This window comes from Hemitrygon akajei, chromosome 5, assembly GCF_048418815.1.
Source record: "Hemitrygon akajei chromosome 5, sHemAka1.3, whole genome shotgun sequence".
In the NCBI taxonomy this organism is placed as follows: domain Eukaryota; kingdom Metazoa; phylum Chordata; class Chondrichthyes; order Myliobatiformes; family Dasyatidae; genus Hemitrygon; species Hemitrygon akajei.
Genome location: NC_133128.1, coordinates 164664903 through 164690874, shown reverse-complemented (window position 1 = coordinate 164690874; position 25972 = coordinate 164664903). Strand labels below are relative to the sequence as shown.

The 25972-nt window shown below is 40.7% G+C and overlaps 1 protein-coding gene and 1 long non-coding RNA gene across 4 annotated transcripts in view; both read right to left on the bottom strand.

The window, feature by feature from the left end:
- The window catches only part of pde1a (phosphodiesterase 1A, calmodulin-dependent), a 648403-nt gene that overhangs the window by 386043 nt on the left and 236388 nt on the right, over positions 1-25972 (bottom strand). The window lies entirely within an intron of this gene.
- On the bottom strand, positions 1373-9858 carry LOC140727396 (uncharacterized). Its single transcript, XR_012098842.1, has 3 exons — positions 9806-9858; positions 2841-2985; positions 1373-1448 (listed from the first exon to the last, which is right to left on the bottom strand). It is a non-coding gene; the product is annotated as an uncharacterized lncRNA (long non-coding RNA).

Here is a 25972-nt window from a genome sequence, read left to right as displayed (position 1 = left end):
CTTGAGCCAACATGAAAGCATCCATCAGGAGGGTGAACCCATGGAAAACATCTGGCCCAGACTGGGTATTTGTCCAGGTACTAAAAACTTAAGCTGATTAACTGGCTGGAGTGTTTACTGACATCTTTAACCTCTCACTTCGGCAGTCTGAAGTACCTACCTGCTACAAGCAGGCTTCACCCACTGTGATGAAGTACTTTGGTAGGTTGTTGATGGAACACATCAAATCCTGCCTGAGAAGGAACTTGAATCTGCTCCAATTTGCTTTCTGTCACAACAGGTCAACAGCAGAGGTCATTTTATTGGCTCTTCACTGAACCCTGGTATATCCGAACAGCAAAGATGCAAACATCAGGGTGCTCACTATTGACTTTAGCTTGGTATTCAATACTTTCATCCCATCAAAACTAATCAATAAGCATCAAGACCTAGGTCTCAATACCTCCTTATGCAACTGGACTCTTGATTTCCTAACTTGCAGACCCCAGTCAGTTCATATTGGCAAAAATATCTCCTCCATAATCTCCATCAGACAAAGGTGCACCACAGGGCTGTGTGTTTAGCCCCCTGCTCTACTCACTTTATACTTATCACTGTTAGGCTAAGTACGTCTCCAATGCCACACTTAAGTTTGCTGCTGACACCACTTTCATTGGCTGAATTGAAGGTGGTGATGAATCAGCATAAAGGAGAAAGATTGAAAATTACGTGAGAAGCTATTGTTCACCTGGAAGTAACATAAAATTAAAGTGGAAGAATATATACAGATATTTCAACTTTAACAAACAGGTAATTTAAAAAAAGGAAAAGGCCCAGTATAGTTAAACCAGTCTAAGTGTGCACATAAACATTGGAGCTCATTTCTGGAGTAGTCGAGTGTATTGCTTTACTCTCAGACTGAGCCCACGCTCTGCATGAAAGACACCAGCCACAGTTCAAACATCCCTCGAAGACCATTTCAAACAAACTGGTTAACTCAGGAGTACTGGCACTTCCTCCTTGGAACCATTCTTCTGCACAAAGCACTTCTTACAGCAGGATCTCTCCTTTGAAAGGCATTCCACACATCCTGATAACCAACAACCAAAACAACCCACTGCCCTCAGAAATCTGATCCCGCCCAACTTGCTCCAATGTTCCATGGCATCCCACTGGACAGAATGTTGCAAAACATTACCAAGGCAAACCCAATTAGCTAACACTACATTCCTTAGCGGACCAAACAGCTCCTTATCTTAGAAGAAGTCAAAACACTAGTCTGTGAAGCTTAATTAACAGAATGTGCTGTGCTTTGCAGAAAAGCTGCTGAAATAAAATACCTCACAGCATAGCAGTAGGAATATAATGAAACATGTTCTTAACCAAGGCATTACACATTGTTTGTTGTCTTCCTGTTTGGGGAGGTCCTTCATTGATTCTATTGTATTTCTTGTATTTACTGTGAACACCTGCAAAAAATGAATATCAGGATTATATATGGTGACATATATGCTATATGTACTTTGATAATAAACTTACTTTGAACTTTTGGAAGTTTCTAATAAAAGTGCAATCTAGCCTTTATGCTTCCCATAAGAGCTATGTCAATCCATTAAGCATCTTGGTGCTTTGAAAGATCATCTAGGTTTTAATAAGCACACTAAAAGGGCTCATAAAATTGTTGACTAGATTTATATGGTGACAGTTGCTATGCTCCTTAAAAACATAACACTTTTCTTCCCGATTAGGTACATAGCTGCAGATAAACTGAAGGTGGTTCAAAGGAGGTTCACAAAAATGATTCCAGGTTTGAATGGCTTGTCATATGAAGAGCACTTGATAGCTCTGGGCCTGTATTCACTGGATATTAGGAAGAATCAGGGCTGAACTCATTGAAACCTATCGAGTAGTGAAAGGCCTTGATAGCGTGGATGTGGAGAGGATGTTTCCTATGGTGGGAGAGTCTAAGACCAGAGGACACAGCCTCAGAATAGAGGAGCATCATTTTAGAATGGAGGTGAGAGAACCTCAAGAGTGATGAATCTGTGGAATTCATTGCCACAGGCAGTCTGTATATATACTTAAGGAAGAGGTTGATAGGTTCTCGATTGGTTAGGGTATGAAGGGATATGGGGAGAAGGCATGAAATTGAGGCTGAGTAAAAAAATGAATCAGCCATGATGAAGTGGCAGAGCAGACTCACTGGGCAAATGGACTAATTCTGCTGCTATGTCTTCTGGTATTATTCATGGTTTAGAGTTCTTTGAGAATCTAATATGTGCATTGGATAGAGGGGAACAAGTGGATGTTGTATATTAGAATTTCAAGGACTTGTTGCATGGAAGACATCAATAAAATAAGGATACATGGAGTTGGGGGTAATGTAGTAGCATGGATAGAAAATTGGTCAATCAATAGAAGGCTAATAAAAATGGTGCTGGTGAGTCACAGTGATGCTTTATAGGCAGCAATCAAAACTACTAACTCCTCGATTAATTAACTTTTTCTGGACTACGATCACTGCAATCCACAGCCTGTAATTTCCCTTTGGGAATCGTGCTTCTGAATGAGTTGGCATTTTTGCAATATCCTGGAGGATTCGGTGAACTGAACTGTTGAGAATGCAGATATGGCTGTGACAGCCATTGCTGGAGCAGACTCGGGGCTGGATCGAAGCAGCAGGGCCCTGGCCCAAGAGCCAAAAATAAACCAATGTCTGGCTGATTTAAGTGCCGAGTCAGATTAAAAAGATCAAGGCCTTAAGCAAAGGACAAACTAATGTTCAGCTCACTCCTCCATGAGACTTTACTCGCCTCAGTGCTGAACGGACAGCAGTGTAGCCTGCAACCATTGGCACTCACCTCAGCACTGAACTGTCTCTGTGGCTGTGGAGTCTGTGGTTCCTATTCCATGTGTTATTTGTTCTCATTGTTTTACAATTTGTTCTTTTCTGCTCCGCACATTTGGTGTTTGACAGTCTTTTTTTTAATGGGTTGTATTGCCTGCCTGCAAGAAGACAAATCTCACCGTTATTTCTAACATGCATACTTTGATAATAAATGTACTTTGAACTTTGAACTTGGCAGAGAGCTGGACTAAATAGGTGTTTCTCTGGTAGGCAATCAATGGTGAGCAAAGTGCCACGTGGTTTGGTACTGGATCCACAGGTATTCATGATGCACATTAACTATTTAGAAGAGGGTGTCGAAAGTAGCATATCTAAGTTTACTGAGAATAACTAAATTGAGTGGAAAAGCAAATTGCACAAGGATGAGTTGAGTCCTCGGAGAGATAAAGATACATTGAGCGAGTGGGCAATGGTCTGGCACATAGAGAACAATATTGGTAAATACAATGTCTTCCACTTTGGAAGAAAAAGTAGAAGATCAGATTATTATTTACATGCTGAAAGACTGCAGTTAAGCTGAGGGACTTGGGTGTACTAGTGCAAATGGAATATTGCCCTTCATTCTAAAGAGTTTGAATTTAAGAGCTGGGAGGTGCTACTGCAACTGTACATGGTACTTGTGGGGCTGCACTTGGAGCACCAAGTATGGTTCTAGTCTCCTTACTTGAGATGATATCGGCTTTGGAGCCAGTGTAGAGAGGCTCATTAAGTTGACTCTGGAGATGCGGCAGATAGCCTATGCAGAGAGATTGAGTCGCCTAGGACGATGTATGTGTGAATTCAGAAAAAGGAGAGAGGATCTTTCAGAAACTTCTAAAATTATGAAAGGGATAGATAAGATAGAGGCAGGAATGTTGTTTCCACTGGTAGGTGACACTAGAATTAGGACATAACTCCAAGGTTCAGGGGTGTAGGTTTAGGATAGAGATGTAAAAGAACTGCTTTCCCAGACAGTAGTGAATTTGTGGAATTCTCTGCACAGGGAAGCAACAGAGGATACCTCATTGAAGATATTAAAGACACAGTTAGATAGAATTTGGCATAGTAAAGGAATTAAGGGTTTTGGGAAAAAAGCAGGTCAGTGAACTGAGTCAACAGTCACATCTACCATGATCTAACTGAATAATAGAACATGCTCAATGGGCCAAATGGCCTACTCCTCCTCCTATTTTTGTGTACTTATGATAGTTAACAGAGGATATGGTTGCTGATCGGGAGATGGCAGAGAATTTTCTTATTAACACACACTTATCGATGTGCATAAATGTCAATGTGACACAAACATTTGAAAATATATTATTTCCAATTTAATTTGGGACCCATGTGCAATTGAATAGGAGACAGTCTGTTGTAACTTGCCATAAGAAGTTGTCTGCTGTTCCCACTCTTGAACTGCATTGATAAAACAAATAACCTATACAAAAATGACAAATCCCTTTATGCCATTCATTCTTCAGTTTGGGACTGAATAAAACAGTCAATGTTATCGTTAACTCCCAACTACTCCTAATGAGCTTTCCTTTTAAGCTATGACAAAGTTTGAAATAAAAGTACTTTAAGAGTGCATTTTATTTGACCTGTGTTGATAAAAAACAAATCATCCATGCCAATCATGATGCCGATCTGTGCTAATCCCATTTTCCCTTATTGGGCACATATACCTTTTTGTCTTCCTGTCCAATTACCAATCCAAATTTCTTTTAAACATTATATTTATCCCTACCTCTTCCACCTCCTCTTTCAACCTATTCTAGTCACCATCTTCTGTATATAAAAAAAACCCTCAGATATCTTTTAAATGTATCTTCTCTCACTTTAAACCTGTGCCCCAGACACTTCTACCCTAAGAAAGGGATTCTGACTATTTATGCCTATTATTAATTTTACAAATTCCTTTTAGGTCAATCCTCAGTGTCCTATATTCCAGATAGAATAAACCAGTGTATCTCATCTCTCTTTATAATTACACTCCTCAATTCAAGGCAATATCATAGCACATCTCTTTTGCACTCTCATACTGGCCTGACATGCTCAGTACTTGCAGTTTTTATGTTACACAAATTTCAGCATTCTCTTTCTGGCGGTGCTCTGGTTCACTCAAAATAGCTCTCATTTTCACAGATAATACAGCATTCTTCTCAAGCTCTCAAACTAATCTGGGAATTTTAGGCTCTATTCACCACATCCTTCCTGCCGTGTGGTAACCAGCTTTGTGCATAATACTGCAATTTCCACAGATGTTCCGTGGGGAATAGTCTAATTGGTTGTGCCACAATCTGATATGAACAAGCCACTGCATAGGAATGGAAAAAGTTGCAGAGGGTTGTTAACTCAGCCAGGTCCATCATGGACATAAGCCTCCTCATCATCAAGGACATCTTCAAAAAGGTGATGCTTCAAAAAGGTGGCATCCATCATAAAGGGCCCCTATCACCCACATGCCCTCTTCTCATTATTACCATCAGCAACGTTAGGGAGGAGGTACAGAAGTCTGAAGACATGCAATCAATTCCTTAGGAACATTTGAGGAAAATTTTAAAAATGCCTTCCTTAATCAGAAAAAACCCCTCAGCATTACACTCTCCTTTGTTAGGAGTCTGAGAGAGACAGAGAGAGATAGAGTCTGAGAAAGTGAGAGAGTTTGAGCATGAGTGAGAGAGAGTGTGTATGTGTGGCGTACGTGTGTGCATGCATGCACATTTTTTAAATTTACTTGTCATTACACTTGTAACAACCACTCAGGCAAAACTCAAAACAACAGCTGCATATAAGACTGAGCTATAGCCAACAAGAATGGAGATGATTGATCCAGTTGATTTCTTGCATGTAATTTATACATATCTACTTTCTACTCATTTTTTCTCTGGATGAACTCCCCTGCTTTTATTGTGTAAAGCAGCTACGGTTTCTGTTTCCTACATTCTTATCTGTGTGTGAGTCTGCAATCACCATAAAAGCCTCATTAGCCACCTCAAAGTACACAAACTAGTGTGGAAGTAAACAATCTTCAATCCTTGGGGACTGTCTGAGAGAGAAAGATGTGTCCTCCATTGTCCTGGCAACAATAGGCTGCTTCTCCCAGGTTTCTGCTGGTATTTATTCAAATAAAAGCGAGAGATTGCAGAAGTGGGAAGCTGGCTAATCAGCAGTTAATATTTATGATTCAAGATTGCTTTTTGTCATTTCCAGTACAAAAGTGTAAAGAACAAAATAATTGTTATTCCTGAACTGATGCAGTGCAAAAAAAACATAATAGGATGGAAAATTATTTAAAAATTATTAAAGAAACACAACAGAATACAGATACATAAGGTAGCTTATATACATAGATTGATGGTGATGGTGATAGTACTGGAGAGTTTAACATCGGTAGCTGAGCGAAGGGCGCTGAGTAGGCTATGGTCAATTATGGAAAACCCTGAACATCCTCTACATAGCACCATCCAGAGACAGAGAAGCAGTTTCAGCGACAGGTTACTGTCGATGCAATGCTCCTCAGACAGGATGAAGAGGTCAATACTCCCCAATGCCATTAGGCTTTACAATTCAACTGCCAGGACTTAAGAACTTTTTTTAAAGCTATTATTAATGCTTTTTGAGTTAGTGATTTAGATGCATATCATATTATTACTGAGTTAAGTATTGTATGTAATGAGTTTTTGCTACAAGTGTATGGGACATTGGAAAAAATGTTGAATTTCCCCATGGGGATGAATAAAGTATCTATCTATCTATCTATCTAATCACAGGAGTGTCTGTACAGAAGGTGGCTGGCAGGAAATGATAAAATAGTAGTGGTGGGTTGTGGTAGTGGGTGGAGGTCTTAATCAGCCTTACTGCTTGGGGAAAGTAACTGTGTTTGAGTCTGGTATTCCTGGTGTGGAAACTATGAAGCCAACAGCCATGGACAAATCATGAGGACCAGGAGCACAATTTTGCATTAAGACGCAAAATTTTGCATTAAGACATCAACAAGGCAGTTTAAGAGCCGACAGAAGACTGCTAGGGCAACACTGCCAAAAGCATCTTGAAGTTACTTTCCCACAGTATTTCTTACTTGAGGACAATGTAACATACACCCAGGAGGTACAGAGACGTCAGAGAACTGTATGCTGAACAAAGTGAAGGCAGCAGTTGCTACATATAACAGAACGACTAGAAAACTCAGAACCGGAAACTCAAGAAACAAATGCAGAAAATCAGCAGCTAAAAGGTGTTCCTGAGGTTGACAGCTCCAAAGGATCAGGACATTCACTTTCTGACTGACTGGAGGAGAGAGATTGGGAATGAGGGATTTGTTTAGTAAAAGTAGATTTCCGTGGATATTCTCCTCATAATTCCCATGCAAAGCAAGTTATTCTTTCCACACTTTGATCCAGGGTTTCTCAGCTAAACCTGGAGTTCCCCGAGAGGTAGCTAAGGGTTCCACAAGCAATCGTGACTAAAATATAAACGTCATTTCTTGAACTCTGTGCAACATGCGATGCTAGCACTCACAGTAGTGGACAGTGATCAAACAGCCCCATAAGCAATCTCATCTATATGTTGGCGCACAGTAGGACAGTGTTTATTGGTTTGAGTCGATTCTCAGCTTTTGACGCGAGATAGGAGAGACCGTTGATAAAGTACTATATTGCACAGAGGGGATTATGGTAGGCTGATGATTTGTATGAAGTGCAGTTTTCGAGCATTGACTGGTAGTAGAAAACTGGAGGGAAATTTTCATTCTAAAGAAGGAATTCCTATGAGCTGCAACTTAACTGCTAGCCTGTTGCTTTGTTGTTGCTGTAAATATTGCAGAAGGTGGATTGTGTAGGTTAGAAGTGAATTGCATTCAGAAGTTTTCATATTTTTTGCTATTTTCTCATTGAGTTATTTATTATGCTGGTTTCTTTTATAGTTTATAAACCTTTATGTTGTACAGACACGTCTGAAGGTACAATCTTCTGAGTCATTTTACAGCACTGATGCAACAACAGACATGAAAACAGTCCGTCTTTGCAATGAAAGCTATTTATCAATGGGTTTTATATGGGCTGACGATCCAAGTTGTCCTTTTCCATTGGATCTAGTCCATGGCAAACACCTTACAAATGTAGCAATGGCTCCAGAAAAATTGAAAACACAGTTAACTACAAATCACAACCATATGACATGTAAAAGTGCTGATTATTTGAATGGCTATTGGAATCTAAAATCAGAGTAAAGCCTTTGTTAATAAAGTCACAGTCAGTAACAGAAAAAGGAGGTAAGTTATTCAGTAGCAGAACTTACTACTCAGAAATCAATTTACAGCCACCATTTAAATTAAATCTACCGAGTCTACCTTTAGAAAAATTAAATCCCATTTTGGCTTTAGCCAGTTATTTAACAGAAACTTATTATGGTTTCCTTGTGAGTTTTTAAAATATATGAAAGGGAAAGAAAGACATTAATTTCAGAAAAGGTAAGCTAAGTTTAACTACTTGTTTTTTCAAGAAAGGTTGGCTAAAATTTCATTCTCTACTCCAAAGAACACTGACAATTATTTTTGGATTATTATATTTACAACTTACTGATCATGCTAACATACTGTGAGCTGTAGATACAATCATTTATACATAGGGGTTCCCTGAGACCTGAAGATTATTTCAAGGGTTCCACCAGGGCAAAAAGGTTGAGAAAGGCTGCTCTAATCATTATAAATCCCACAACGAATAGCCAGAATGACCCAGATGACTCCTAATTTTCTTTTACATTTTTCTTTACAGGTCCACCTGCTTTGATTGTTACACATCAATGAAAGAACCCTTGGTCCAATTACTGAAATAGCTCATGACAATATCTCTGCATTTCCAGATAAATAGCCCCTCACAGAAAAGCACTCTAATTGCACAAGTCTGACACTTAGATCCCAAATTATATCTTAAAAAACTGCTTTAAAATCCACCATTGTGCACCTGCATTGTAATTCACAAAGCATTTATTAAGCCTCATGGTAACTTTTCTTCAAAGCAGTAAACTGCTCTGTCTATTGAATGACTAAGATCAGGTTGTTAATGAGATTTTCTAATAAGTACACCACAGGTCCTAAGTCTGAGTCTGTGAAATTACCTCTCAGAAATTCTTAATTAAGTGAATCCCATTGACCGTCCCTCAAGATGCCAAGAAGCTTGACACTGTTAGGCATCAATCCCATCAAGACAACAATTGCTCCTGACTTGTGAGTTCAGAAGACTGGAGAAAACGGAGGGCAGCCCTGCCACAGCCAAATCAATCATTCGTCTCCTCAAATGTCAGGACTGTTCATCCCCATGAGGCAGTAGAATTACAGCAGATTTAGTGAAAGTAAACAACAGCTATTCTGAAACTTTGCTTCAGATTGGTCATTCTAAGGTATGAACCCCATACTGTATGAGCAATTTAACCTAGAATTTTTTCCACACTGCATTCAATATTCATTAACCACTTCATCCGCTACAAACATACAATAGATTCAGTATATGCATTCCACGGAATATAGCATAGCAACTCACCTAGATTATTTTGACAGTAAGTCAATTCCCTACAATCTTTAGCACTGAGAAACACCAGTGTAAAAATTCAAAGGCACCATTACTGAGGATCCCCTTCAAGGAACACAACACCCTCCATCTTGGACAGTTAAGATTCAATTCATCATTATTAGATCAAACCTTCAAATTGCCTTAACAATGTCATTGTGATACAGTCAGTCCAAGGACTGCATGAGCTTGTTACAACCTTGTCAGTGTAACTGGAGCTGGTTATCAAATGTGACCTTATCAGCATCAGGGGATTATTAAGGTGAAAATAATTGAATAAAAGATGTTACAAATTTATTATTCAATACAATCAATCGTTATAAACTTTATCTGAGAATTTCTCAACATCACCAACATTTCAAAGTCCTCTACTCACAAAGTCCACATATATGTCGAGCAGGTTTTCCATCAGTAACTTCAAGAACAAAGTTAGCTCTCATGTGAACAGCAAGGCAGTGCTCAAATTAGGCCCTTCCCGTTGTAAATAGCATCATGTGGTGAGGTTTTAATAGCATTTTAAATCATGCCCTCTGCTTAACACACTGTTGAAACTATGGATGTTTGTGAATCTTGCAGACATTCGCAAATATTCAAAAGCAAATAAAATTAACTTTATTTTAAAATTAACACATTAAAACTCTACAACATTCTTCTATCAACTGAAAACATTTAACTCCATTTATTAAAAAAGTAAATTATTTGAAACTAACCTTGCTCTGTTGCATTGATCCCTGTCCATTGAAATGGATGCAAGTTGCTGCTGGAAAACCAGCCCCATATAAATGCTAAGTTTGTGGGTAAAGGGTCCTCAAACCTTGCTGGTGCCAAGAAATTCTGAGCCATTAGTTTGAAATGGATGATTGAATTCAATAGTAAATTTGCAACATTCTTATTCTTAACCAGAGAGCACAGACACGAGTTACGAGAGAAGAGATTTAAAGAGGCCTGAGAGGCACTTTGTTATTAAGAAGGTAGTGAGTACCTGCAATGAGGTGCCAGAGAAAGTGGTCAAGGAGGATAAAATTGCAACATTCAAGAGGCACTTGAATAGATTCATGGAGGGAAGGGAAATGCTGTCAATCCCATGAGAAATTACCAGCTTGTCCTAGGAAAATAAGAGCCAACACTTAAGCTAGACAGAAGAAAAGGAGCTAACCCTAAAACATAGCTACTTATTCAGCCAGACTGCATTTTTGGCATAAAACCACAGACAAGGATGCAGCTACACACTCCTTACTTTTAAACTTTTGTTTTATACACAACTATTTACTATTGTTCATGTTCAAGTTTAATTATCATTCAACTATATATGAATACCGTGAAATGAAATAGCATTACTCCAGGGGAAAGGTGCAAAACGCAGTACCAACAGCCATACACAGCACAATGCCATATAGCACATATAAAATATCAGTAAAATACACAAAAATATATACATAGTCTGACCCCGTATGAATGTTGTAGCAGTCAGCAGTCGAACATAATTGGCTTGTGTTCTGCTGAGCGAACACTTGGGGCAGCACCAACTCCAACTCCAACCACAAAGCCCCCAGCACTCCAACGGAGCACATTGACTCCAAAACCTCTCTCCTGGGGGGCTGTGAACAGATGACACTGTGGCTTGAGGCCCATTCCCCTCTGAGTTAATATGTCACTTTACACAAAAATTCTGTAAGCAGAAACAATTACCATCGTGATGCTGTAGAGAAGAAGTGTACTCAGAGTGCCACAAGGGAACTCCTGGAATCAGAAAACCTCTGAGGTCTCGTTCTTTCATATTTGTGAAAGGATTGCTATGATTCAACAGCATCAGAGCTCCTTGCAATTCTACTGCATCTCACAAATGTAAAAAATCACTGGGAAGGACGTAAACATATAGCAGCAGTCATTTTTTTTTAATATATATATGATGTAGGGGGCCATTATTATTATTCACTATAAGATCAACAAAAGTATTTTTGAAGTATACAGACCATGAAATAGAACATAAAATGCGTCAAGAGTCCTTGTTGTGCACCAAATACACAACTGATTCAGAAGCCTGCAGAACAGTTCTCTCATCACCTCTTGCATACATCAATTACAATTTCTCATATTCAAGTGTTCTTTGACTTTCTGCTGCCATCCAGAAAAAAAAAAATTGTCCTAGAGCAAATTATGTTATTTTCTCCCAGGATAAACTGGCACCTAGTCTCTAGGAGAAACAGGCCACTGGCTGGTGCATTACTTTGGTCTCAGTGTATGAGGAACTGGCATTCTTCTGCAGTTACTAGTAAAGGAGAAGTGGGTGAACCTATGCTTGTTGGGTACTGTAAATTAGCTCATTACATCTGTGGCATAGAATGTTAGAAAAACATTCTCAATCTTCATCTCATTAATCCTTCACATGCTGTGTGCACATTCCATCACTGCAATAGTCAAAGATGATAATTGCTGGGAATAGATAAATCAGATGAGAATGATTTTGGGAGACTAGGTTTAATTGCTTCAAGACCGTCACCATCGTCCCCGTGCCGAAGAAGTCTTCAGTGTCCTGCCTCAATGACTACCGTCCCGTTGCACTCACATCCATCATCATGAAGTGTTTCGAGAGGCTCGTCATGAGGCACATCAAGACCCTGCTGCCCCCCTCACTGGACCCCCTGCAGTTTGCATACCATCCCAACCGCTCAACAGACAACACCATTGCCATCACCCTCCACCTGGCCCTAACCCACCTGGACAAAAAAGACACATACGTTCAAATGCTGTTCATAGACTTCAGTTCCGCATTCAACACAATCATCCCCCAGAAACTGATTGGAAAGCTGAGCCCACTGGACCAGAACACCTCCCTCTGCAACTGGATCCTAGACTTCCTGACTGGGAGACCTCAGTCAGTCCGGATCGGGAGCAGCATCTCCAACACCATCACACTGAGCACAGGGGCCCCCCAGGGCTGTGTGCTCAGTCCACTGCTGTTCACTCTGCTGACCCACGACTGTGCCGCAACACACAGCTCGAACCACATCATCGTTTGCCGATGTCACGACTGTGGTGGGTCTCATCAGCAAGAACGATGAGTCAGCATACAGAAAGGAGGTGCAGCAACTAACGGACTGGTGCAAAGCTAACAACCTGTCTCTGAATGTGAACAAAATAAAAGAGATAGTTGTTGACTTCAGGAGGGCACGGAGCAACCACTCCCTGCAGAACATCCATGGCTCCTCAGTAGAGATCATTAAGAGCACTGAATTTCTTGGTGTTTACATGGCAGAGAATCTCACCTGGTCCCTCAACACCAGCTTCATAGCAAAGAAAGCCCAGCATCGTCTCTACTTTCTGTGAAGGCTGAGGAAAGTCCATCTCCCACCACCCATCCTCATCAAATTTTACAGGGGTTGTATTGAGAGCATCCTGAGCAACTGCATCACTGCCTGGTTTGGAAATTGCACCATCTTGGATCACAAGACCCTACAGTGGATAGTGAGGTCAGCTGAGAAGATCGTCAGGGTCTCTCTTCCCACCATTACGGACATTTACACTACACGCTGCATCCACAAGGCAAACAGCATTTTGAAGGACCCCACGCACCCCTCATACAAACTCTTCTCCCTCCTGCCGTCTGGGAAAAGGTACCGGAGCATTCGGGCTCTCACGACCAGACTATGTAATAGTTTCTTCCCCCAAGCTATCAGACTCCTCAATACCCAGAGGCTGGACTGACACCAACTTACTGCCCTCTACTGTGCCTTTTGTCTTGTTTATTATTTGTTGTAATGCCTGCACTGTTTTATGCACTTTATGCAGTCCTGGGTAGGTCTGTAGTCTAGTGTAGTTTTTTTTTCTGTGTTGTTTTCACGTAGTTCAGTGTAGTTTTTGTACTGTTTCACTTAGCACCATGGTCCTAAAAAAACTTGTCTCGTTTTTACTATATACTGTACCAGCAGTTATGGTCGAAATGACATTAAGAAGTGACTTGACTTGAATTTTCCAAGGCACATCTCGCCATAATTTCTGCTACAGCATTGAAAAAGGTCCAGAGAAAACCATGCATGTGGAAGAACCCTATAAAACTCAATGATATTTGTCAAGATCTTCACCATGCAAACCACCATGGCAGTGGTATGAAATTAGTCACCAGGTCATATCTAGTCTTCAGCGGGCCCTCTAGAAACATGTCACATTTTAAGAACTTTATCTCATTCCACCCATCATATTACTTCCTGATAGTGTTGATATCTGACTACTTTCACAAAATTCATTCTTGAAATGCCCACATTAACTTTGAATGCCAAACACTTGACACTCACATTATTATTATAGTTCTGCAGCTGCAGAAAAGGTCAAACTCATCTGAAATTGTGTTATTAATCAAGCAAAATTGTCCAAAACCCAAACTTGAAAATTATCATATATCTGAATAATGCTACAACTTTGTCAATAATGTTATGTGTATGTCAGAGATTTGAAAATGTAACCTGTCAGAAAGGAAAAAGAATGCAGCAACAATATAGAAACTGCAAGTTTCCTGCCAAAGGGTTTTGGCCTGAAATGTCGACTATACTTTTACTATTGATTCTGCCTGGCCTGCTGAGTTCCTCCAGCACCTTTGTGTGTGTTGCTCAGATTTCCAGCATCTGCAGATTTTCTCTTGTTTGGAAACTATGACACTCGACCTGAACCAAAAATTTTATTATAAGGATATACTTAGGATTGTGAATGAGAATCAGAATTATTATCACTGACATATGTCATGAAGTTTGTTGCTCTAAGGGAGCAGTACAATGTATTTCATAAAAATGTTACATGTTACATTATGAAATATGTAAAAAAAATAGATCAATATTGCAAGAAGAGAGCAAAAGGAAGGTGGTATTCATAGATTTATGGACTGCTCAGAAATCTGATGGTGGAGAGGAAGAAGCTGTTCCTGAAATGTTGAGTACGTTTTCAGGCTCCTGTACCCCTGCCTTGATAGTAATGAGAAGAGGGCATGTCCAGGATGATGAGGGTGCTCAGTGATGGATGCCACTTTCTTGAGGCTCCACCATGAAGATGTCTTTGGTGGCTGGGAGGGTTGTGCCCATGATGAAGCTATCTGAGTCTACATCTGCCTGCAGCTTTCTATGATCCTATGCATTGGCATCTCTATACCAGGTGCTGATGCAACTAGACAGAACGTTCTCTACAATACAGACGAAGAAATTTGTTAGAGTCCTTGCTGAAACATTAAATCTCCTAACGCTTCTAATGAAATATAGCCAATGCAGTGCCTTCTTCATATCCGCATTAATAGTTGGGCACAGATCAGATCCTCTGAGATGTTGACATGAAGCAACATGAAACACGCCCTTTCTACAGCTGTCCACTTGATGAGGGCTCATGACTTCCTCTTTCAGAATCCCACAATCATTTCCTTATTTTTTCTGACGTTGTGTGCAGGAAGGTTGTTGTTGCAAGACCACTCAACTAGCTGATCTATCACACTCCTGTACACTTCCTTGAAACCATCTGAGATTCTGCCGATAGGAGGTGGGCCCAGAGAATCTCTAGATGGCGTTTGAGTTATGCCCAGCTACAGAGTCATGAGCGGAGAAAGAGGGAAGAGCAATGAGCGAAGCACGCGTCTTCAGCTTCACCTGTGTGGATGACCAGTGAGGAGATGTTATGACTGATTTGCACAGACCGTGATCTCCCAACGAGGAAGTCAGAGATCCAGTTGCAGAGGCCCAGGTTTTGAAGCTTGTTCATTAATACTGAAGTGATGACAGTACTTAATATTAATCTATAACCAATGAGCAGCAGCTTGCAGCAGGCTGAGGGTAGCGGACACCAACAGAATCAACAAACTCATTCGTAAGGCCAGTGATGTTGTGGGCGTGGAACTGGACTCTCTGACGGTGGTGTCTGAAAAGAGGATGCTGTCCAAGTTGCATGCCGTCTTGGACAATGACTCCCCTCCACTGCATAATGTACTGGTTAGGCACAGGAGTACATTCAGCCAGAGACTCATTCCACCGAGATGTAACACTGAGCGTCATAGGAAGTCATTCCTGCCTGTGGCCATCAAACTTTACAACTCCTCCCTCAGAGTGTCAGACACCCTGAGCCAATAGGCTGGTCCTGGACTTATTTCCACTTGGCACGATTAACTTATTATTATTTAATTATTTATAGTTTTGTATTGCTATATTTCTACACTATTCTTGGTTGGTGCGGCTGTAACGAAACCCAATTTCCCTCGGGATCAATAAAGTATGTCTGTCTGTCTGTCTTTGCTGTTGTTCAGCTGGTCCTAGGTTGAGTGGAGGGTCAGTCAGTTTGCACCCACTGTGGACCCGTTGTAGCTGTCAGTAAATTGCAGTGGGTCCAGGTCCTTGCTCAGGCAGGAGTTAATTTTGGACGTAACCAAGCTCTCAAAGCACTTCATCATGTAGATGTGAGTGCCACTGGGTCTCATAAAGAGAGTTTCAATTCCAACCTGTTCAAGGCCAAGAAAATAATAACTCACATCACTCTACAAATTATATTAATGAAGCATCCTTGGGAAGACAGTCACTATTCTCTGCTGATTCTAGGCCAAGCATTCAGCACTATTTGATCAGTTACTCCCACACATAGCTCCAAGTACAATATGTCAGTACAATGAACTGCTGTGTGAGCAGATAAAAGGCTTGTAATTAAATTGCGTGACATATGCATTGACAGCTACTTTTTGTACATTCTGCAACTGTACAGTAGAATTCTGTTATACATCTTAATGGAGCAAACACTTTCTAAACTAATTTGTAACATGAAAATTGATCAATTTTCCCTTAAATCTATTGCAACAGTACAAATTATTATTGAGTTGTCTATCATTGTAGATAGATGAAGCTTCAATGATTTTTCCACTTATAAAGTAAACATAAGAAATTCTGCAGATGCTGGAAATCCAGAATAACACACAAAAAATGCTGGAGGGACTCAGCAGGTCAGGCTGCATCTATGGAAATTAATCAACAGTCCACATTTCAGGCCATGAAATATCAACTGAAGAAGGATCTCGGCCCAAAACGTTGACTGTTTATTCATTTCCATAGATGCTGCCTGACCTGCTGAGTTCCTCCGGCATTTTGTGTGTATTGCTACTCTTCCCTTGCAAGTTTGCAATGATATGGTCCTATTACCTACAAGAAATAGTTTCCAATCCAATGCGAATTCCCCTCAGAAGCCTCATCAGCTACACAGATGCCAGCAGACCCCACTGTGCGCATATTCTGAGCGTGCATCTCTGCCACCAACTCAGAAGAACATAAGCCTTGGCAGGGTGACATGGAGCATGAAAAATATGAGTGAGCAAGTCATCAGTGCATTTCCAATTGCAATTCTTTCCCTGTTTTCATTTATTTCCTTCCAGCAGGAAAAGTTAACATTTGGGCAATACAAAGATTAGCCAAAGAAAGGCACCTTCACTGAGAACTCTAAATGGTTTGAAAAGGTGGAAGGGAGTGTAATGTATGGATCTACTTCTTTTAGAGCAATGACCTCCCCGCCCCCTTAGCAATGTGAATACACCAGTAAAAGACATCTCCTGTGTGTGTGCTTTTATTTAATTCATATATAGTTGTGCACAAACACAACAAATTGGCAATGAGTATTGAACCTGAATGTCAGAGAAGATCACCAACTGCACCGACAGTTACGGAATGAAACAGCGCGAGTTAAACAGCACAAGAAAGCTGAAGGACGTGTGAGTAACAGTGAAAGAAGCACTGAGTTTTAAGTGAAAATAACATGGCAATTGCTTCAGTCGGGAAAGCTGATGAATTTGATTATGCTAATGAAGGCTGGGAGTCGTACATCGAGAGGGTTGAACTGTATTAGACCATTGATCATAAGACATAGGAGCAGAATTAGGCCATCTGGCCCATACAGTCTGCTCGGCCATTCCATCATGGCTGATCCTTCTTTTTTCTCCTCCTCAACCCCACTCTCCAGCCTTCTCCCCATAACCTTTGATGCCATGTCCAATCAAGAGCCTATCAATCTGTTCCTTCAATACACCCAACATATTGTAACACAATGTGGAGAGCAAAAGGAAACCCCTACGCTTCTTAGTTTAAAGGGCCCAAGAAAGTACAGTCTCTTATGCAAATTAGTAACCCCTGCAAAGCCAGCAAGCAAGTCGTTCAATGGAACTGTTACAATTTTACAAATGCACTTGAATTCTAAACCATTGGTAATAGCTGAGCAGTTTAGATTTTGCAAAAGGAACCAGGCAAAAGTTGAAAGCCCTTCTGAATACCCTGCAGAACTGCACAAACATTTCCAGTACTGTGACTTTAGAAATAGACTTACTGATGCATTAAAGGACAGGCTTGTATGTGGCATGCACAGTCAAAGCACTCAAAAGAGGCTGCTATTCGAAAGAGACCTAACAGAACGGGCTTGGACCATTGCAATATCATTGGAGACTGCAGCAAAGGATGTGGCAGAACTACAGAAAAGGAGGTGAGAATGTGAAATGCATAAAATGTCTCTGAATGGTGCAAAAAGCCAAATATGTTACTGATGTGGCAAATCCTCTCATGATGCAAATGACTAACCGTTCAAAGAAAACATCTGCAGAAAGTGTCACAGACAAGGTCACATAGAGAGAGTGTGCAAGGCAGACAAAAAAGCACAACCGAGTGAGAAGTCTCAAAAGCAAAACTAAGCAAATGCTTAAAGATACTGAATGTGAAACAGAAACAGACAACATAAAGTCTGACAAAGGTGAACTGCCATGCCTAGAACTGCATAGTATAACTGAAGCAGATCACAGAATCATCTGGATCACAATAGATGTGTCTGGTGTAAAACTGAAAACGGAGCTGGATACAGGGTCAGCTTTGTCCATAATTCCAGAGGCTGACTACAACAAACTGTTTTCCAAGATACCATTAGAGAAGACCTCAGTGATGCTAAAGATTTACACAGGTGAAAAAGTGTTTTCCAAAGGCAAAACAAAAATAAAATGAGGCCTGACACAACAGTTAGACCTTTATATATTGAAAACTGGAGGGCCAGCACTTTTCGGACGTGAATGGTTGAGAAAATTCCAACGAGACTGGCACTCAATCAAAACTCAATCCAGTGTGACATCAACAGGAAATGGCAGCCCAAATGGCAGCACTGACCAGAGACTGGCACAGCTTCTTAATGCTGATGAGAAGGGGATTGGTAAACACAAAGTCATGAAGGCCAGAATTGAACTGGATGAAACATGTACACCAAGATTCCATAAAGCATGTCTGTTGCCTTATGCACTCTATCCTAAAGTGGATGCTGAACTGCAGAGCTTGGAGTCATCTGGAATTCTGCCCAAGGCTGAGTGGAGTGATTGGGCCAAGTCCATTGTCCCAGTAATCAAGAAAGTGAAGGCTGGAGCCGTTCGCCTACGTGGGGATTTCAAGGTGAGCATCAACCCGGTACTGCATACTCTGCAGTATCCCCTGCCAGGAATAGAAGAGTAGTAGAATGTCTATTATAAACCAAAGGACTCTCACAGCTACCTGGACTACACCTCATCCCACTCCGGCTACATGTAAAAAACATAATCCCCTTCTCTCAATTCCTCCATCTCAGCCACATCTGCTCTCAGGATGAGGCTTGTCATTCAAGAACGAAGGGGATGTCTTCCTTTTTCAAAGAAAGGGGCTTTCCTTCCTCCACCATCATTGCTGCCCTCAACCGCATCTCTTCCATTTCACGCATGCCTGCCTTATCCCATCATCCCGCCACCCTACCAGGGATAGGGTTCCTCTTGTCATCACCTATCACCCCACCAGCCTCTGCATTCAGCACATAATTCTCCGAACCTTCTGCCACCTCCAGCTGGATTCCACTACCAACACATCTTTCCCTCCCGCCCCAATTTCTGCTTTCTGCAGGGATCATTCCCTACACAACTCCTTTGTACATTCGTCCTTCCCCACTGATGTCCCTCCTGGCACTTACCCTTGCAAGCTGAACAAATGCTACACCTGCCCCTACACCTCCTTCCTCACTACCATTCAGGGCCCCAAATTGTCCTTTCAGGTGAGACAACTCCTCACCTGTGAGTCTGTTGGGGTCATTTACTGTGTTCGGTGCTCCCAGTCTGGCCTCCTGTATATTGGTGAGGCTTGGTGTAGATTGGAAGACAGCTTCGCCAAGCATCTACTCTCCATCTGCCAGAACAAGCGGGATCTCCAAGTGGCCACCCATTTTAATTCCACTTTCCATTCCCATTCCGATATGTCCATCCATGCCCTCCTCCACTGTCGTGATGAGGCCACACTTAGGTTGGAGGAACAACACCTTATATTTTGCATGGGTAGCCTTCACCCTAATGGCATGAACATAGATTTCTCAACTTCTGGTAATGACCTGCAACCCACAACCCCCCCCCCCCCCCACCACCATTTCTTATCCCTTTTTCCCTGTCACCTTATCTCTTTTCCCGCCCACTGCCTCCCTCTGGTGCTCCTCCCCCTCCCCTTTCTTCTTTCTTCCATGGCCTTCTGTCTCTTTCACCAATCAACTTCCTAGTTCTTTGCTTCATTCCTCTCCCTGCATTTCACCTATTGCCTGGTATCTCTCCCTCCCCTCCCCCCACCTTTCAAATCTATTCCTCAGTTTTTTTTCTCCAGTCCTGCCGAAGGGATTTGGCCTGAAATGTTGACTGTACTTGTTTCCATAAATGCTGCCTGGCCTGCTGAGTTCCTCCAGCACTTTTTGTGTGATGCTCAGATTTCCAGCACCTGCAGATTTTCTCTTGTTAGAATACATTTTTGCATCTTTGGTAGGCAGGGAAAGGTTTTCAAAGGTTGACTTCTCACAAGCTTATCTGAAAATGGACATTGAGGAGCCAAGCAGGAAGTTCCTCACAATCAACACTCACAAGGGACTGTTCCACTATAATTGTCTCGCCTTTGGTGTCACACCAACTCCAGCAATGTGGCAAATAGCAAGGGACCAAGTGCTCCAATATATCCCAGGAACACAATGTTACCTTGATGACATCATCATGACTGGCAAAAATGATGAAGAGCACCTCCAGATCCTTGGAAAAGTGCTTACCAGGCTGAGTGAGTATGGTCTGCACACAAGAGCGAGGGAAGTGAGTTTTTCAAGAATGAAATCTTATATTACGGACATGTCATTGACAAGCATGGATTACATAAGTCACAAGAGAAGATTGAAGCAGTGCTACAGGCACCCAATCAGAAAATGTGTCACAACTCAGGTCATACTTGAGCCTTGTAAACTACTACCACCGGTTTCTCCCAAACATCCGTTGAACGCACTGATACAGACAGGAGAAAAGTGGGAATGGTCAGAAAGATGTGAAAAAGCATTCAAGGAAACAAAGAGGCTAATAACATTTGATAAACTGCTCACCCATTATGACCATCCCTGCCCACAGACTGGCGTGTGATGCATCCTCTTATGGCATTGGAGCCGCTTTGTCACACATTATAAAAGATGGATCTGAATACCCGTTTGCCTTTGCTTCAAGATCATTGACGAACGCAGAAGACAACTACACACAAATCAACTGAGAGACCCTTAGCCTAGTATGGAGAATAAAGAAGTTCCACCACTACCTCTATGGACAGAAGTTTACACTAGTGACAGATCACCAGCCCCTTGTGTCCATTTTCAATAACAGGAAGGGAATTCCAGTGATGACTGCTACCCAGTTACAATGTTGGGCACTATTTCTAGGAGCCCATGCTTACTATGTGGAGTTCAAAGTCACCAAACAACACAGCAATGCTGATGGCTTATCAAATCTGCTAATATTGGAAAGTGAAGAAGAAAAGTCTTCATTCTGTGACCCAGCAGAAGTGTTCCACACCGCATTGGTGGATCAATTACCAGTAACAAATTCCGAAAAACAAAGGGAAACAAGGAATGACCCGACATTGTCGAAAGTCTTTGAAATCAGCATGCAAGAATGCCAGGATGCCAGATCATGGTAACACTACGTTTCCAGAGTTCTCAGCAAATTGAGACCAACTGTCAGTATGTCAAAGAACGCTGATGTGTGGCTCTCATGCTGTGGTTCCCTCTAACCTGCGCACCAGAATGTTAGAAACTCTGCATGAAGGACACTTGAGTACAGTCAAGATGAAGAGTCTCACCTGGAGCTATGTGTGGTAGCCAGGAATAGATAAGCAGGTTGAAGACTTGGCCAAAAGCTATCTAGGATGCTAAAAAGATCAAAATGCACCTCCATAGGCACCATTACACCCATGGGAGTGGTTGTCGTCACCATGGCAAAGAGTACATATTGACATTGCTGGGCTATTCATGGACTCCATGTTCCTGATTGCTGTGGATGTTCATTCGAAGTGGCCAGAGGCTATACCAATGAAGTCAACCACCTCAGAAAGACTGTCTCCACTCGAAGGACTATCTTCACCAGAAATGTCTACCAGAACAAATTGGGAGTGGCAATGGAGTACAATACATATCAGAAGAATTCCAACTGTTCATGAAGAAAAATGGCATCAGACATTTCAAGTCAGCTTCCCACTACCCAGCAATGATTGTATCAACTGAAAGATTTATCCAAACCTTCAAGAAGTCAATTAAAGTGAATTAAAGGAGGACATTCCTTTACAGCACAAGGTGGACAACTTCCTTTTTGTGTATGATAAGAACATAAGAAATAAGAGTAGGGGAAGGCCATCTGGCCCATCAACCTGCTTGGCCATTCAATAAGCACATACCTGATCTGACCATGGACTCATCTCCATCTACCTGCCTTTTCCTCATAACCCTTAACTCCCCTACTGTGCAAAAATCTATCCAACCTTGCTTTAAATATATTTACCGAGGTAGCCTCCACTGCTTCATTGGGCAGAGAATTCCACAGATTCACCACTCTCTGGGAAAAGCAGTTCCTCCTCATCCATCCTAAATTTACTCCCACAAATTGTGAGGCTATGTCCCTTTGTTCTAGTCCCACCTACCAGTTGAAGGAACTTTCCTGACTCTATCTTATCTATCCCTTTCATAATTCTATATGTTTCTATAAGATCTTTTCTCATCCTTTTGAATTCCAGCAAGTACAGTCCCAGGTGACTCAATCTCTCCTCATAGCCTAACCCCTTCATCTCTGGAATCAACCTGGTGAATCTCCTCTCCAATGCCTCCAAATCCTTCGTCAAGTATGAAGACCAGAACTGCATGCAGTACTCCTGAAGCAACCTCAGCAGTACCCTGTATGGTTGCAGCATAACCTCACTGCTCTTAAATTCAATCCCTCTAGCAATGAAGGACAACATTCCATTTGCCTTCTTGATAGCCTGCTGCACCTGCAAACCAAACTTTTGCGATTCACGCACAAGCACTTCTTAGTCCTTCTGTACAGCAGAATGCTGAAGTTTTTTATCATTTAAATTATAATCTGATCTTCCATTTTTTACTCCAAAGTAGATGACCTCACATTTACCAACATTGTACTCCATCTGCCAGCCCCCTGCTCACTCACTTAACCTATCCATACCTCTTTGCAGTCTCTCCGTATCCTCTGCACAATTTGCTTTCCCATTCAATTTATGTCATCAGCAAACTTCCATACACTACACTCGGTCCTTGTATATCGTGAACATTTGTGGGCCCAGTACCAGCCCTTGCGGCACACCACTCGCCACTGATTGCAAACCAGAGAAACACCCATGTACCCCAACTCACTGCTTTCTATTAGTTAACCAATCCTCTATCCATGCTAATACATCCCACTCTCAACTCTATGTATCCATATCTTATGGATAAGTCTTTTATGCGGTACCTTATCAAAAGCTTTCTGGAAACCCAAGTAATTAACATCCATCTGTTCCCCTCTACCCAACGTGCTTGTTATATCCTCAAAGAACTCCATAAGACCATATGATATAGGAGCAGGTAGGCCATTTGGCCCATCGAGTCTGCTCCACCATTTAATCATGGGCTGATCCAATGTTGCTTTTTAAAGTTTTCCCAATTTTCCAGTTTCCCACTACCCTTGGCAATTTTGTATGCACAAACTTTTAGTTTGATGCTTTCCTTCATTTCTTTAATTATCCAAGGCTGGCTCTCTCCACCCTTACTGTCCTTGCTTTTAACTGGAATATAATTTTGTTGAGCACCGTGCAAAGTCTCTTTGAAAGTCTTCCACTGTTCCTTAACCATCCCACCATATAGCTTTTGTTCCCAGTCTACCCTATCCAACTCCTCCCTCATCCCATTGTAGTCTCCCTCTTTTAGGCATAATACTCTGGTTTCAGATTGAACTATTGCACCCTCCAATTGTATGAGAAATTCAATCATACTGTAATCACTCTTTCCAAGAGGAAAGATCCCCAACTACAAGATCATTAACTTTACCTGTCTCATTGTACTGGACCAGATCTAAGATAGCACATTCTCTTGTAAGTTCAGTAACATGCTCTTCAAGAAAGCTATCACATATGCATTCTATGAAGTCCTCTCAAGACTGCCTTGACCAACTTGATTCATCCAATCTATGTGCAAATTAAAGTCCCCGATGATAACTGCTGTTCCATTCTTACAGGTCTCAGATATTTCTCTGTTTATTGCCTGTGCCACTGTCATGTTATTATTTGGTGACCAATAGACAACTCACACCAGTGATTTTTTTCCCTTACTATTCCTAATCACTACCCAGATGGATTCAACATTCTGCTCCTTAGATTTTATATCATTTCTCGCTGTTACCCTGAGCTCACCCTTAATTAAGAGCACTGTCCCACCTCCCTTACTTTCCTGCCTATCCTTCCTTATTACCTGATATCCTTGGATATTTAATTCCCAATCCTCTCCACCCTCCAACCATGTTTCTGTAGTGGCCACTAAATCATACCCCTTTGTACTGATTCGAGCCACAACTTCACTGACCTTGTTACAAATACTAGGGGCATTCAGATAAAGTGCCCTTATACTCACTGTGCCATTAAAATCTAGTGATCTTTGTCTCTTCTGCACTTGACTTTTCAGTACTCCACCCTTATTTTTCTCTTTTTTAACTTTTGTTTTTACTTTACCTTTATCCACACTTTTCTCTTTTACTTTATCCATAATCCTCCAATCTGTTGAGCTCACCACCCTACTATTTCATTTAAAGCCTTATCCACAACCCGAGTTATGCAATTCGCTAGGATCCAGGTCTCATCATGGTTCAGGAGGACTTCGTCCCATTGGCACAGCTCCCTCCTTTCCCAATACTGGTACCAGTTTCCCATGAATTCAAACCCGCTTCTCCCACACCAATCCTTTTTTTTTAAATATATTTTTATTAAATTTTTAAGAGAATTACATAAAATGAATAGAATAATAATGAAAATTAATATCAGCCCTCCCCCCTCCCCTTAACCCTTCCCCCCTTAACATCCCTATCTAAAAAAAAAGAAAGAAAAAAGAAAAAAAAAGAGAAAGAAAGAAAGATTGCCTGGATATCGGAAGATTCCCACATGCTCCATGGAGTTCAAAATAGCTTTAGTATATATCTTTATTTACTTTTTTTCCCCAAATAGCTAATAATTTTACCTTCAAAGGACCTATATATTTAATCCTATCTTTTGTAAATAAGGGTGCCAAATTTTCAAAAATATATCATATTCATTTCTTAAATTATAGGTAATTTTTTCAAGTGGAATGCAGCTAAATATTTCATTATTCCAACGGTCCATAGTCAAGTATGAATCTGATTTCCAAGTAACTGCAATAGCTTTTTTTGCTACTGCCAATGCAATTTTTATAAATTTTTCTGATATTTATTCAATTTAGGTTTCTGTATTATCCCTTCAATATCACCTAATAAAAATAATATTGGGTTATGTGGAAGTTGTATTCCAATAATTTGTTCCAGTAAAAGTCTTAAATTTATCCAAAAAGGTTGAATTTTAAAACAAGACCAAGTAAAGTGTAAAAAAGTACCAATTTCTTGATTACATCGAAAACATTGGTCAGATAAATTTGGGTTTAATCTATTTATTTTTTGTGGTGTAATATATAATTGATGTAAAAAATTGTATTGTACTAATCTAAGTCGGACATTTATTGTATTTGTCGTACTGTCAAGGCATAGTCTTGACCAACTTGTTTCATCAATTTTAATATTCAAATCAGTTTCCCATTCTTGTCTTGACTTATTAATTCCTTGTTTAATTGTCTGTTTTTGAATCAAATTATACATACAAGAAGTAAATTTTCTAATTTTTCCTTTTTGAATTAAAATTTCTATTTCATTAGGCTTCGGCATTAACATTGTTTGACCCAGTTTATCTCTTAAATAAGCCCTTAATTGCAAGTAACAGAAAAGAGTCTTGTTTGATATTTTATATTTATTCTTTAGTTGATCAAACGACATCAATATATCTCCTTCAAAACAGTCACCTATATATCTAAACCCTTTTTGAATCCAGTTATATAAAAGTTGGCTATCCATTGTAAAAGGAATGAGTCTATTTTGAATTAGAGTTCTCTTTGCTAATAAAGATTTCTTTATCTCATCATCAACATTTATCTTATTCCATAAATCAATAAA